The sequence below is a fragment of the Jatropha curcas genome, unplaced genomic scaffold (genome assembly GCF_041381405.1).
Source record: "Jatropha curcas cultivar XTBG-Jc1 unplaced genomic scaffold, XTBG_Jcur_1.0 HiC_scaffold_695_pilon, whole genome shotgun sequence".
Taxonomy (NCBI): Eukaryota; Viridiplantae; Streptophyta; class Magnoliopsida; order Malpighiales; family Euphorbiaceae; genus Jatropha; species Jatropha curcas.
This window is the reverse complement of record NW_028322525.1, coordinates 19,806-33,532: the sequence shown is the minus strand read 5'-3', so window position 1 is coordinate 33,532 and position 13,727 is coordinate 19,806. Positions and strand designations below refer to the sequence as shown.

The following is a 13,727-nucleotide window of genomic DNA, read 5'->3' as shown; positions in this document are numbered from 1 at the left end:
AGTTATGAGACAGTATACAGAAACAGAAAATCAATTGTGATATAGAGGCTATTGCTACCAATCTTGAACTATACATATACTGCTAATTGAAATATACCCGAAATAAAATTAAAGGATATAACAAAAAGAGAAAGTTAGGTATGGAGAGGGACTTGAATTTATGGTTCTTGAATTTATTATTAATTTTGGCAAAGCAATTTATATTTAATTTCGTATTGTAAAAAGTAAACAATTTTTGTTATTTAGCTTTCAAAACTATACATTGGTTCAGAATTTGTTTTCCCTAATTTTCAATTGAAAATTCAGTTCTAAGATTTCTACTTTGAAAATTTTATTACAAACAAACACATTTGTCTAAGATCAAGATTTTCAGTAACTTCGACTTCGAGAAAGCTTCTTGTTTTCTTGTTTCTCTTTAGTCTCTTCAATTTCAAAAACCTTTTTCTTCTGTTAGCCAATAATAATTAACATGAGTTTTGATTTCTCTTATTTCACTCTAAAGAATCTCAATCTTCTAGTCAACTCTTGTTGTAACGTCCCGAATTTTCGATTATGGATTGCATTATTATCGGATCATTTTAGTGTCACTCCCATAGGATTTTACATTTTAAACTAATCTGATAATGATTTAATTCATAATTATGTTTCCTACGTGTGATTATATGATTAGTTGTGATTTAATTTATTTAAATCCTAATTCATGCATTATTATTTTATTAATATGTCATAAGGGTATTTTTACACATGTAGAGAATTGGTTTTGTGGCATGACATGTGTCCATCGTGGAGTTTTTATTTGGTGTAGTTAGAATCATTGTAGGATTTAATTCTAGCCATTGGATGAGAATATGCCTAATTGATCCTAGCCACACATTTGGTCAAAAGTTGACTAAGTCAAAGATTTCTAATCTTACGATTACTATAATGCCACTGCCATTTTTGGATGAGACCAATTTTACTTTCTCCATACTAAACGACAAAAGCTTCCTCAAATGCCTCCTATTTTCATTTAAAATTTAAAAATACCCGAACATTACATGCCCTAAGCTTTATCTAAAATCCCTAACTTGTCCTATACCACACTTAAAACCCTAAAGCACTAAAAACAAAACCTCTCATTTCTCTTTCTCTCTTCTTCATTCTCCATAAATCAAAATGTTTACTCAAACTCAAGCAAGACTTCATGGATTCATAAGCTAAAAATGTAATTTTCAACACCTAATCTTGGAGATCAAGTGATTATTAGTGAGTTTTTTTAAGTCTTCTATTCTTCCTCTTTCTCTCTGATTCTAAAATTTAGGGGTGTTTAATTTTAAGGTTAGAGTATGTTGTCTTATGTCATGTCCAACATGTATGAAGCATGCATTTTCATGGAGTTTACGATTTCACTCCAGTCACTGGTCCTGCCTTTGTCATCCCCCTCCTTGGCGATTTTTATAGTGATTTTGAGTTTTTGTGTTTTTAGAGGGTAATAGCACAAAGCCTAAAAGAAAGGAGCCCATTACGACCTAATTGTGTAATTTGGAGCACTAATTTAAGATTAATGCAATCGACATTCATTTTTCCCAAATTTGCTACTTTATATTTATGTGATTTTTCATATTATGTGTGTAAATGTTTTATTTTAGTGAAATTAAGTACTTAAATGAGTTTAACTATGTTGTAAATATGTGATTTCACCCTCGTTATAAATTATATGCATTTGGTGTAAAAAGTCCCTAGGAGGCCGAACCTCCATGGGGGATTTCCTTTGATTTTATGCCTTGTTTTCATATTTTAAGGCTTTGTTATTTTGGTTTATAAGATGTTAGTATGATATGTACCTTTGTTTGAATTTAAAATGTTTGATTCGGTTATTCCTTGTGCTAGCCGAACCACCCTCTAAGGGATCTTATTATTTTTGTTGATTATATTGGTGATTTAAGTGTTTAAACATGTTAATGTATGGACTAAGATGCTTAATGTGATGAAAATGAAATTTCAGGACTTGATTTATAAGAAATCACAAGAGGTCGAACCTCTGCCAAAATGATAATTTAATTATTTTAAAATTTTAAAAGAAATTAATTAAGGAATAAAGGACTAAAATTGAAATTTAATTGAAGGACTTGGGTACTTAGCTGGAAATTAGGTACCGTTGCAAAATTTGGGCCTAAACATGGACCTAGTGGACAAATTCAAGGACTAATGACTTAATGAGACTTATTTGAGGACCTATGGACAAATTAGTGGACCAATTGGATTTGTTTGACTAATTAACTTAATTAAGGTCTAGATTGAAGGACTTAGTAAAATTAGAGACCTAATTAAATAAATTGTGAATCTATTAGGTCAAAATGGTTAATTAATTAATTAGGTGAATTAGAGGACTTAATTGTAATATTGAATTAAATGGGTCTTAAGACTTAATTAAGTCAAAGTTACCTTAAACCTTTGACTTAATTTGACTCTTTTGAGTTAATTAGTATTAATTATGTGATTATGTTGTGAATTGAATTCATTTTATGACCTTTCATGACCTTTCAGTTGAAATTCTCATGTATCTAATATTACACGAGAAACATATGAAAAATGTGGATTATATATATAATGTCATGATTAGAGTTTTATTTACGATTTATGGTGTTAATTATGATATTTGAACGTATAGGAATGTTTGTTTGTGAATTAATGATTAATATGTGTGATTATGAGAAAAACCTTAGATTATGACTTGAATGAATTACAAATAATGAAATGATTTTTTTTTTTTTTTTTTGAGAAACAAATAATGAAATGATGTTAATTAAGATGAATTGTGTTATGAATTATGCTAATTATGCCCAATTATGAATTCAAGTAAAATACGTGGAGTGTGTAGTCTGAAATTGAGATATGATTTGATAAGTATGTGAATTTCATAGAAGAATATGAAATATGATTTATGGAGATTGATAAAGTAATATTATTACGGAAAATTGATATGAGCATTGAATGTTGTGTGATAATGATTAAATAATGCAAAAAAAAAAAAAAAATGATTTTATGGCTTTAGTATACTTAGTTGGTTTCATTAGTTATATAGAGGTGACATGTCATATAATATTCTACAGTACTGCTATGTCTATACATCTTCCGGATGTGATTATGGATTTCAGCACACGAGTGCCTTATGATATGTTTGAGCTAACGAGCTCCTATTGTTATCACAGTGGGTGTATTTATAGTTTTGAGGAGTGAAAGAAAATCAATTTATTTCAGGAATTAATTGCCCCCACTAGGTGTGCTGCATGGTTATGGCAATATTCCTTCAGGATACAACAAAGCCTGAAAAAATCGCAGACAGTAACTTTTTAAGATTTTTCCTAAGAACCTCTGGATAAGTAAACTAGGAGAGAAAGATGAAAAAACATGTTTGTTGTTTTGAATGAAACTTTTTTTGTAGCTGACGAACAGTTTTCTTTATTTAGAAAATATTTTCTTTGGCAGCATTCCATATAAATAAAAATGAATAAATGTTTTATAACTAAATAAAATGATTAAATATTGCCTTGAAGTATGATTTAATGTGAAGTATGATCTTGATCGATACTGCTTGAAATGAATTATTATGATTGAAATAATGTGAATATTGCATGAATGGTGAATAAATTCTTCTATACTTATTACTGAGCATCGTTGATGAATGATATGTGATAGACACCTAAAGTCATCAACAATTTATATAGAGTTGTATTTATAAGGGAGCAATATGTAATTGAGAAAATATGGCAGGATATGAGGAGATTACATCTCCTAATATCTCTCCCTCCATCTCCCTCATTTAACACTCGTATATTGTACTCTATACAAGGCCTTTCTTCCAAGGAGAAAAGGTTATTTTGATTGATAATTTTATTTCTAGTTTGTTAGAAAAAGGATCTATAAATATGAAATAACATTTATGTTGAAGAATAAATGTTGAATGCTTGCATGATTTGGATTAAAATGAAAAGAATATATAAATTGTGTTGTTTGGATATGCTTGTGTGATATTCCTGACTTGGAGATATGAAGAACGACTAAGCTTTATATTGGTGCATTATTTATCACGTGCAGGTTACTAATACTAGGAGTTATTTTGGACCGGAAGCAGATATCGAGCATTAAAGAGCTAATATTATATCTGATAATATTTATGTTTTAGTTCAATTTTTCTATCTTTTGTTAGTCGGACATGTAATTATAATTAAGTACTCTAAGGTGTTTTTTTATATCTGATGGAATTTTGTACTAAAAATATTGAACCATAGATTTATGTTTATGATAGAATCGAGTTGAAATTTATATGGCATATATGAATATTAAGCATACTAATATGAGTTAAATGTTTTTGAGATGATTGTTGATGATGACTAAATAATGATGTTGGGCCGAGAATATTGAAGTTGAGTTGAGATGTATTATAATATTAAAAGTGTTTTAACAATGTAATTTTTGAACAATAGGTACTAACTAGTATATCAGGTTAAACCTTGGGGAGGCAAATAGTGAGTAACCCTAAATTTAATAAAGTTAGCAAATATAGTTAAATCAATTTGAATTACATAATCATTAATAAAGAGGTCCAAATTAGGATTTCTTAATTGTTTTTTTTTCTTTTGATTATAATTGTTTCTTTGTTAGATAAGTAATTAATTACAGAATATTAGCCACTAATCACCTATTGATTTTCAATGAGTGGAATTGGATTAATTTACAAGTGGCATTCAAACTTTTATTTTTGCAACTTTAGCCGGGCTTTTAGGGCGCCCACAAGATATGTTTTCCGATTTAGTGAAATGGTTTATATTACTCGATTCATTCCATATATATATAGGTTTGTTTTGATTTTGGCATAGTTTCAAAAAAAAATTATTATGGTTATTATATTATAACTTTTTCTTTGTTTTTTCTAATTATACTTTTATATTAATGATCCATGAACCCATAAAAATTTAACTTTTGAACACAAAAAATTAAGAGTCAAATACATAATTTAACTCCTAAAATTTGATTAAGAAAAATTATAACCTTAAACTATAAAATCGACCTTATGATATCTTGAACTTTAGCATAAACAAGTTTGGTTTCAAATCAAAACTGAACTGGAATCGAACTGATCAAAATTTACACTAAATCGTGGTCAATGGTTCTTATTTCAAACTGTAATCGAAACCGTGTACTTAAATTTGGTTCCAGTTTTTATCTTTTGAAACCGAAATCATCAGTTCTGGTTCAAACCTATGAAAAATATATTTTTCAAGGAACTTCTCAATTTGGTTTTTTATTATTATAAAGTTTTAAGATTTTTTATTAAATTGGTTTAGTATTTTTCTATAGTAATGCTTACCATTGTTATTTATTCAAGCTATAAATCTAAAAGAGAATTTTAAAAAGTTTGAAATATATTATCTATTTCGGTTTCAAACATGAATCGGCAGTTCCAAAATCGTCTATGAAACTGTCTAAAAGCGGTTCGATTTTGGTTTCATATTTTCCTATAATTAGAACGACGGTTTTGAAACTGAAAGGCGATTCGGAAACTGTGGTCCTACCCAACTAACTTCAACGTTGGTAATAATCTCATACTTTCTCTCATTGTGAACAATAATTTTCAAGATTTTTGCTTTTATATCTAAAATATTGATACAATATATGGTTAATACAACTTTTAGAACAATAATATTTATATTTTTTAACTATCTAATAAATATTTAATCAATTTAATTTTACAAGTCGATATATTTGATGGTCAATTAAAATGTTAACGGTTATAATTTTATAAGTTGAAGTGTTCAATAAGTCAAATTAAAAGTTAAGAGTGTCGTAATTTCTCATGAAAAGTACATAAGTGAATTTATGTATTAAGCTAAATTAAGATAACTGTTAATAAATTTAGAATAAAGTTCTATTTTTCCTTTGAACTTGGGAGTAATATACACTTTGCTCAAATTAATTTTTTTTTTTTTATAATTTACCTCTTACATTTACACCAAAAGAATAAAAAAGTACAATTTAATATTTTAACTAATAAAAATTATGTAAAAAGTTAAAATTAAAGAAGAAAATTATTTAATAATATAATAATAACTATAAGAAATTATATCTTGGCTTTGATTTTGAAAAAATTAAAGAAGATATTTGACTTAAGAAATTACAGAATTCGGAATATATTTGATTATAATAAATATTTGTTTGAAAAATATTTATTGTATTATTTAATTATTTTTAATCATATTTGTCTAAACCCAATATTTAATTATTTTTAATTATATTTGATTAAATTATTTTTTTACTAAAAAATTAGACTTTTTATTCTTTAGTGCAAGTTCAAGAGGGTTAAACTGTAAAAAAAATCATTTTTTTATTAAATTGCTTCAAACAGGAGATAAATTGAGTCTTCCAAATTAATTTCTAAAATTATTTATATACACTAGCTAATTTATTTGAAGGTTATTAATTTTGGAGCATTGGAGTAGTACATTTATTGTATATTTGCTATTAAATACGGGTAAGTACGCTATCGAGAGATTTTCTCTTAGTGTTGCCATAGGATTCCAATTTAATGATGTATGTAATGCCTTAATTATTTATTTTCATATCATTTGAAAATAAATTAATTCACAATTATTTATTAATTGAATTAAACCGTCTTAAATATAATTGATTAATAGTATAACGTTAGAGAATTAATAATATAGTATTAAGTAACAATTTATATAAATTTTAATGACACATAATTTATGAATTTAATTATATGGGCAGTTATTATTTTATATGAAAAATTAAAAATTATTTTTTATTAAATTAAATTATGTTAAATATAATTGATTAATTATAGTTTTAGATAATTAATAACATGACGAGTAGATGATTTTTACAACTTTTAGTTATTTAAAATAAATTCGGGATATAAGTTAAAAGGAAAACGTAAACAAGGTCTTAGAGAGCTATTAAGGTGGAAGGTATGGAATAAACGGAAAGCCTTGTAGATTAAATCAGTCAAAGAGAAATTGTCCTAGAATGGGTGATTTGAAGTGAAATTTTTCCTTTTAAGATCATTAGAGGAGGTTTCTATGGAAAAAGAAGCGTGAAGGTTGGAGGTAGAAAGACAAGTATAATACCGTACCTCTCTTCGCTTCGTTTATAGCATTAGTCTTTTATATGTGAAGTATTTCTTATTATAAATTTGTGATCATCTATGTCTCTATTTCTATTATCCTCTGTTAGATTTCAATTCGAGGGCGAATTGTCTTAAGGGGGGAGATTGTAATACCCCGAATTTTTATTTTCGAAACTTTCGAATTTTCGTTAAATCAAAAATCTCGATTTTCAACTATATGGGCTATAAACACCAAACAATCTTAATTTGAGTCCAAAATTTTGCAAGTTGGGCCCAAGCCCAAATATATTGCCGGAATTTTCAATTTGAGAACATTTAAAATTTTCGAGAAATAATATGAAACTCCAGCAATTAATCTATTAGAAATATATATAAATTAATTATCCTAAAATCAAATAGCATTACTATTAATATTAATATTTTTATTAATATTGAGTAAATGGAGGAAATGTTACAGAACCTAACTAAAATAATCAAAATAAATCGAACTGGGCTCAGAAATCAATTAGACTTTTCGAACAGCATATGAATAACCCGAAAACCAAGTGGAACACCTGAAAACCGAGCAAAAATCTAGCCAATCATTGAATTAGACCAAATCGATTCGAATCGGACCAGAATGGTCTAGAAGCTCTAGATTTTTTTTCCTTTCCTTTCTTTTCTTTTCTTCTTCTTTTCTCCTTCGTTAGGGACTCAGCAGCGCAGTACCTCTCTCCCCTCTCCTTCTTTTTCCGGCCACCGTTCAGCGAGAACGAGGTGGCGGTCGACTCGCTTGGCACTGCGGGTCACGTTTCCAGCCTCCTCTCACGCGAACGGAACCCCAGCGGCGTGGATCGAGTTTGTTTGCGCTGACAGCATCGCTCTCCAATTTTTCCGGCGAATCTCGCCAATCCCGTCGACTTCAAGTGCCGGAGATGGTCTCGATCGACTCCTCTCCTCCACACGAACATTTCACCTCTCCCGATTTGCGATTTCGCCTGAGTTTTGAGGAACCACCATGGACAGCGGTGTGGAGAAACTGTGATGCTCGTTCCAGCCAAACGAGCCACTAGCTCAACAAATTGATGGTAGATTTGGACTCCTCATGAAAATTGGAGACGGGAGGTGGTGACCTTTCAATTTTCTGGGCATCCGCGACTTTCCGACCACCGTGCATGTTAGCGACGGCGGGGGTCTGGCGAGACTCCGGCGAGGACTCCAAGAGGCAGAATGATCTCCCCTTCGCGTGGATCATGAAAATAAAATCCGATTTTCAATCGGTACATTGTAAGGCCTAGTTGCTCATTTTCAGTATAAATTTCAAAACTCGAATTAATTAATTAATTAATTACAAGATTAATCGAATTAGTGAAAATTGGAGTTTTATGAATTTAAATACAGATAATTGAGATATATGAACATCGTATATAGAATCGGACTTCTAGGTAATTAAATGATAATAAAGACTTTCACTGAAAATAAAAATGCTTAAATTTCAAATTATCAATCAAATTAATACGTAGATATTGTTAATTATGGTTAATCAAATTATAAAAGGAAAATAACAATATCTACGTATTAATTTGATTGATAATTTGAAATTTAAGCATTTTTATTTTCAGTGAAAGTCTTTATTATCATTTAATTACCTAGAAGTCCGATTCTATATACGATGTTCATATATCTCAATTATCTGTATTTAAATTCATAAAACTCCAATTTTTACTAATTCAATTAATCTTATATTCAATTAATTAATTAATTCGCGTTTTGAACTTTATACTGAAAATGAGTAATTAGGCCTTACAATGTACCGATTGCAAATCGGATTTTGTTTCCATGATCCGCGCCAAGAGGGGATCATTCTGCCTCTTGAAGTCCTCACCAGACCGCGGCGGTGCACGGTGGCCAGAAAAGTCCAACAACCCAGAATTTAGCCACGATCATACCTTTCGACTCAAAATTCACTAAGGAGTCCATTTTCGGCATTGGTTTAGTGAGATCAACCCTCTAGTTGGTCGAATCAAGCTTGACAGCCGCCCCTCACCACCGTTCATGGTGGTTCCAGTTCCTTCCACAAAAACCGTCGTTTCTTGGACGGAAAATGTTCACACAAGACGGAGGAATCGATCGAAGCTCACCTTGAAGCTTCACATCGCCGGAATCGGCTGGTATAGCCGGAGATCGAAGGATGAGGACTGTCGATGGAGACAGTCTCGTTTCGCGTCACTGGAGGTCCGATCAGAGCGAGGGAAGGCTGGAATCGTGCCCAGCATCGCCAAAGGAACCGATCGCCACTTTATCCTTACTGAACAGTGGCCGGAAGCGAGAAGGAGAGGGAAGAGGGAGGAGTTGCGCGATTAGAGAAAAAGAATGAAGAAAAGAAGAGAAAAAGAAAGAAAAGAAAGAAGTCTAGAGCTTCTAGACCATTCCGATTCGATTCGAACCGGTTCGATCTAATTTAATTATTGGCTCGATTCTTGCTTGGTTTGCAGGTTTTTCACTTGATTTTCAGATTATTCGTGTGGCTTTCGAAAAATCAATTTGATTCCCGGGTTCGGTTCGATTTATTTTAATTATTTAGTTAGGTTAGAAAACATTTCCTCCATTCACTCAATAATAATACAAATAGTAATAGTAATGATATTTGATTTTAGAATAATAAATTTATATATATTTATAATAGATTAATCGCTGGTGTTTCATATTATTTCTTGAAAATTTTAACTGTTCTCAAATCGAAAATTTCCGAATAATCTCTTTTGGGCTTGGGCCCAATTCAAAAATTTGGGTTCGAATTGAGACTATATTAAATTTGCAGCCCACACGGCCAAAATTTGCGATTTTTGATTTAATAAAAATTCGAAAGTTTCAAAAATAAAAATTCAGGGGATTGTAGGGTATTATAATCTCCCCCCCCCCCCCCCCCACAAAGACAATTCGTCCTCAAATTGAAATCTAATAAGAACAGAGACATAGATGATCGCAAATGTAACGCCCCATTTTTTCTGTGTCTGAAATAGTAAGTTACCGGTCTGTGAATAGTATCATCGGTCCGAGAATAAATATTATTTTTGTCCGGAAAAATTACTATGTATATTTAATATTTTCTTTAATATTTTTGGAGTATGTATACATTATTTTTATGGGTAGAAAGTAAGTAATGAATATTTTTGGAGAAATTAGAGAATTAGTGAATAGTGAATTATGTTGTTATATTAATTAAAGAAATTAGAGAAATTATTTTTATGGAGTAAATTTGAGATGGTGTTATATTAATTAAGGAAATTAGAGGAATTATTTTTAAGGATTAAATTTAAGAATTTTTATGGAGATAAATAATATTTTGAAGGAATTTAATTTGGAGAATATTTGTAGCCATTAGATTGAATTACATTGCTCAATCCTAGCCATCCAATTTTGGTGAAAGGACCAAATTACCCTTTAGTCAACTCCATTATTTGAGCAACATGTTTTCTTCCTCTTCCTATCCATCTAACGTGAACTTCTTTCTTCTTCTCCTCCATTTTAACTTGAGCCTCTCTTTCTCTTCTCTTTGTTTTCTTCACTTATACTCACTAAATCCACCAATTTGACACCATTCAACTTGATCTAATTAATCAATCTTTGAGATTAAAGCTTGAGAAATGATATTTGGTGAATAATTTCAAGTAATTTGGAGGACAAAGGGTGGATAACTTCCTACCAAAGACAAGGGAAAACTAAGGCATCAAGAGTCTTATTTAAGCTTGTTAGAACTTATGTTTAAGGTTAGTGTTCATAACCACTCTTACCTTATTTCAATTTTTGATTTTGTGAAGTTTATACTATTTTGTGAAAATTGGGAATTTGATATGAAATGATTTGATTATTGAACTTTGGTGGTATAAATGTGTTCTTGGGAGATTTCTAAGCATGCCTATATGTTGAATTTATGAGGAAAACATTTTCTTCTTCATCCTCCAAGAGTGGCAGAACCTATTGATGAATAAGGCCTTAAGTTTTCTTGTTATTATTTGTGGATTTATGATCTTAAGATGATATTTGATGAGTATTTAGTATGTGGTAGAAATCTCTACCTTGTATATGATTTAAGTAAGCTGAAATTAGGAAAAAGTGTTATTGGGTGTGATTAAGGACTATTTTTCGATCCCTTGCATTTCCCATTAGTGTCTGAGTCCTTCATGAAAGTTGTAGGTCTGCTCCTTAGCTTTCCAACCCATCCTCTTGCGTCCAATTTGGATATATATAGCTCAACTTATGGCTGAAACACCCAAACTGACTCTGTTATGACGGGCTACTTGCATCATTGAATTGAGTGCCCCTTTTGACCACCATAATGATAAGATTATGTTCTGAGTTCTTCATGAGAGTTGTTGCCCTGTGTCTTGAGACTTCTCTGGTTTTGGATTGGTTTGATTTGAGAGTCTGGATAAGTAGGAATTTGATAAACATTGGAATTAGTTCTGCTGAATCAGGTCTGGACTGTTGGTCTGTGTTCCTAGCTTTTGTTTCCTACCTTCAGATTGATCTGGGCTGTTGTCCCTCCATAATGTTTGTAGCATTTTGTCTTAGCTTTCTAATGAATCTAATTTCATTGAATTTGGAGATCTATAACTCAAATTATGTCTTAAAAACCCAGCAAAGGTCAAGGTTATATTAATGCTGGAAATTTTCTATGTCATGAATCATAGGTTTATTTGGATAAATGAAGGTATGAATTATGTGTGATGAAGTTCTCTTCATTCTTTGTATCCTTTAAGATTTATTTGACAAAAATAAGACATAAGTTTGAAAAGTGTTGTTGTGGATATGTTTAAATGGATATAAATTGGAAAAGTGTGGAATTGGTTTAGATAATGCATGATGAGGGTTGAAATTGATACTTTTGTGCATAAGAGTTGTGTTAGCATGCTTGATTGGAGAAGGAAATTCCTCCCCTTGGTACCACCTTAGTGTAGTAAAGCTTACTTAATTATTTTATATATATGATATAAATATGATTATTGATAACTTTTATATATTTAGAGTTTTAACAAAGAAATGGGTATTTAAGGTGTATGTGCTTTGAATTTTGAATAAGAAAGTTTTAAAAGAAAAGGAATTTATGATAAATTTCCTATATTGAGTAATTATGTTTAAGTATATGAGTTACTTAAGTTCTAAAGTAAGCTTACATGTATGATTTCATATGATAAGAAATTGTCTATGTTAAGTAATTATGTTTAAGTATGATTCTAAAGTAAGCTTGCATTATGAATTTAAGAAGACTAAAGAATAAGACAAGTTTTCTGATAAGTGATATGAAGAAAGAATTAAAACAAGGATTTTGGGCTCTAATATACTTAGTGTGAATTTGATGCGTGATTTGATTTTTATTCTATCTGATGAGCATGCTCGGCATTTGATGCCATTCTGATAAGAAGCTATGATCATATGCTAGACACGTGGGTGTCTTCTGTTCTGTTAGGGCGGACGCGCTCTATATATATTCTGAATCTGATGGCAACCTAAGGCCATTCTGAATCTGTTCTGAAAACTTATCTGCTTCTCTTTCTCCTAAGTGTATGCGAGCCCTATGGAAAATATCTGTAATACAATTAAACGAATGAGATCATATTATTTTAGTAAACATTACTTGGAAATTACTGATTATGTTATCAAATGAATTTTCAAAACATGATATTTCGATACATAGTATTAAAAATAAAGAGTATATGTATTGGTATAATGTTTAAGTAATGAATTTATGATTTGAAAGAATTAAATTATTTATGTTAATAATATAAGTTTATTTGAAGGAACCAAAGTATTTATGATGATAAAATGTCTTAAGTAAAGGATTTATGGTATAAAGAATTAAATTCTTTATGTTATTAATTACTAGTATACGTGCTATTTGTTTTGCTATAAATGGAAATGTATGTTGAATTTTAATGCATTTATGATTGTAAATAATTTTATGAAATTTGTTTTAAAGTAAGTTGCTATCGCAACTTGGTAAGTATGTGAATTATGAGCACCACTGAGTTTTATACTCAGCGCGTCGATTTTTATCACGCGTAGGTTGAAGATGTTGTTGCTACTTGAAGATTAGAAGAATAGTATCAAGCAGAAGTGACTAATTTGGGAGTAGTCGATTGAGATTTATATAATGAAGAATTATGGCATGTATAATTGTTACATTTCCAGATATTATGTTATTTGAAATATAATTGAAGTATGTAATTATAAAGTATTTTGATGTATATATTTGGAGAGAAGAATAAGATTTATTAAATGATTGAATATGAAATATTTGAAGTCAGTTGATATGATTAGTTCATTAAGACTTGATAGATATAATGAATGCAATTAATTGATAGATCTAAAATACTATTGAGGATTTATTCAATTATGAAAATATAAAGTGTTGTTATATTATAAAGATTATTTGGAGATGTTGGAAGTTTAGAGTTTAATTGGGAGTATTTTGTATTCACATGTTTGGCGAGCTCAGTTTTTAAAGGGATATTCTTACAATATTTCTGTAGGAATTTTCCCAATGTATATAAAAAAAAAATGCAAGGAAAATGAAATGAAATCGCTATTATAAAAATAAAAATAAAATTTACTCGCTAAACTT

General features: G+C 30.0%; 1 long non-coding RNA gene across 1 annotated transcript; it reads left to right on the top strand.

Moving 5' to 3' along the window:
* The first annotated feature begins 10,298 nt into the window (after window positions 1–10,298).
* On the top strand, window positions 10,299–13,397 carry LOC149491742 (uncharacterized). Its single transcript, XR_016319293.1, has 2 exons — window positions 10,299–10,872; window positions 13,169–13,397. It is a non-coding gene; the product is annotated as an uncharacterized LOC149491742 (long non-coding RNA).
* Window positions 13,398–13,727: the final 330 nt, after the last annotated feature.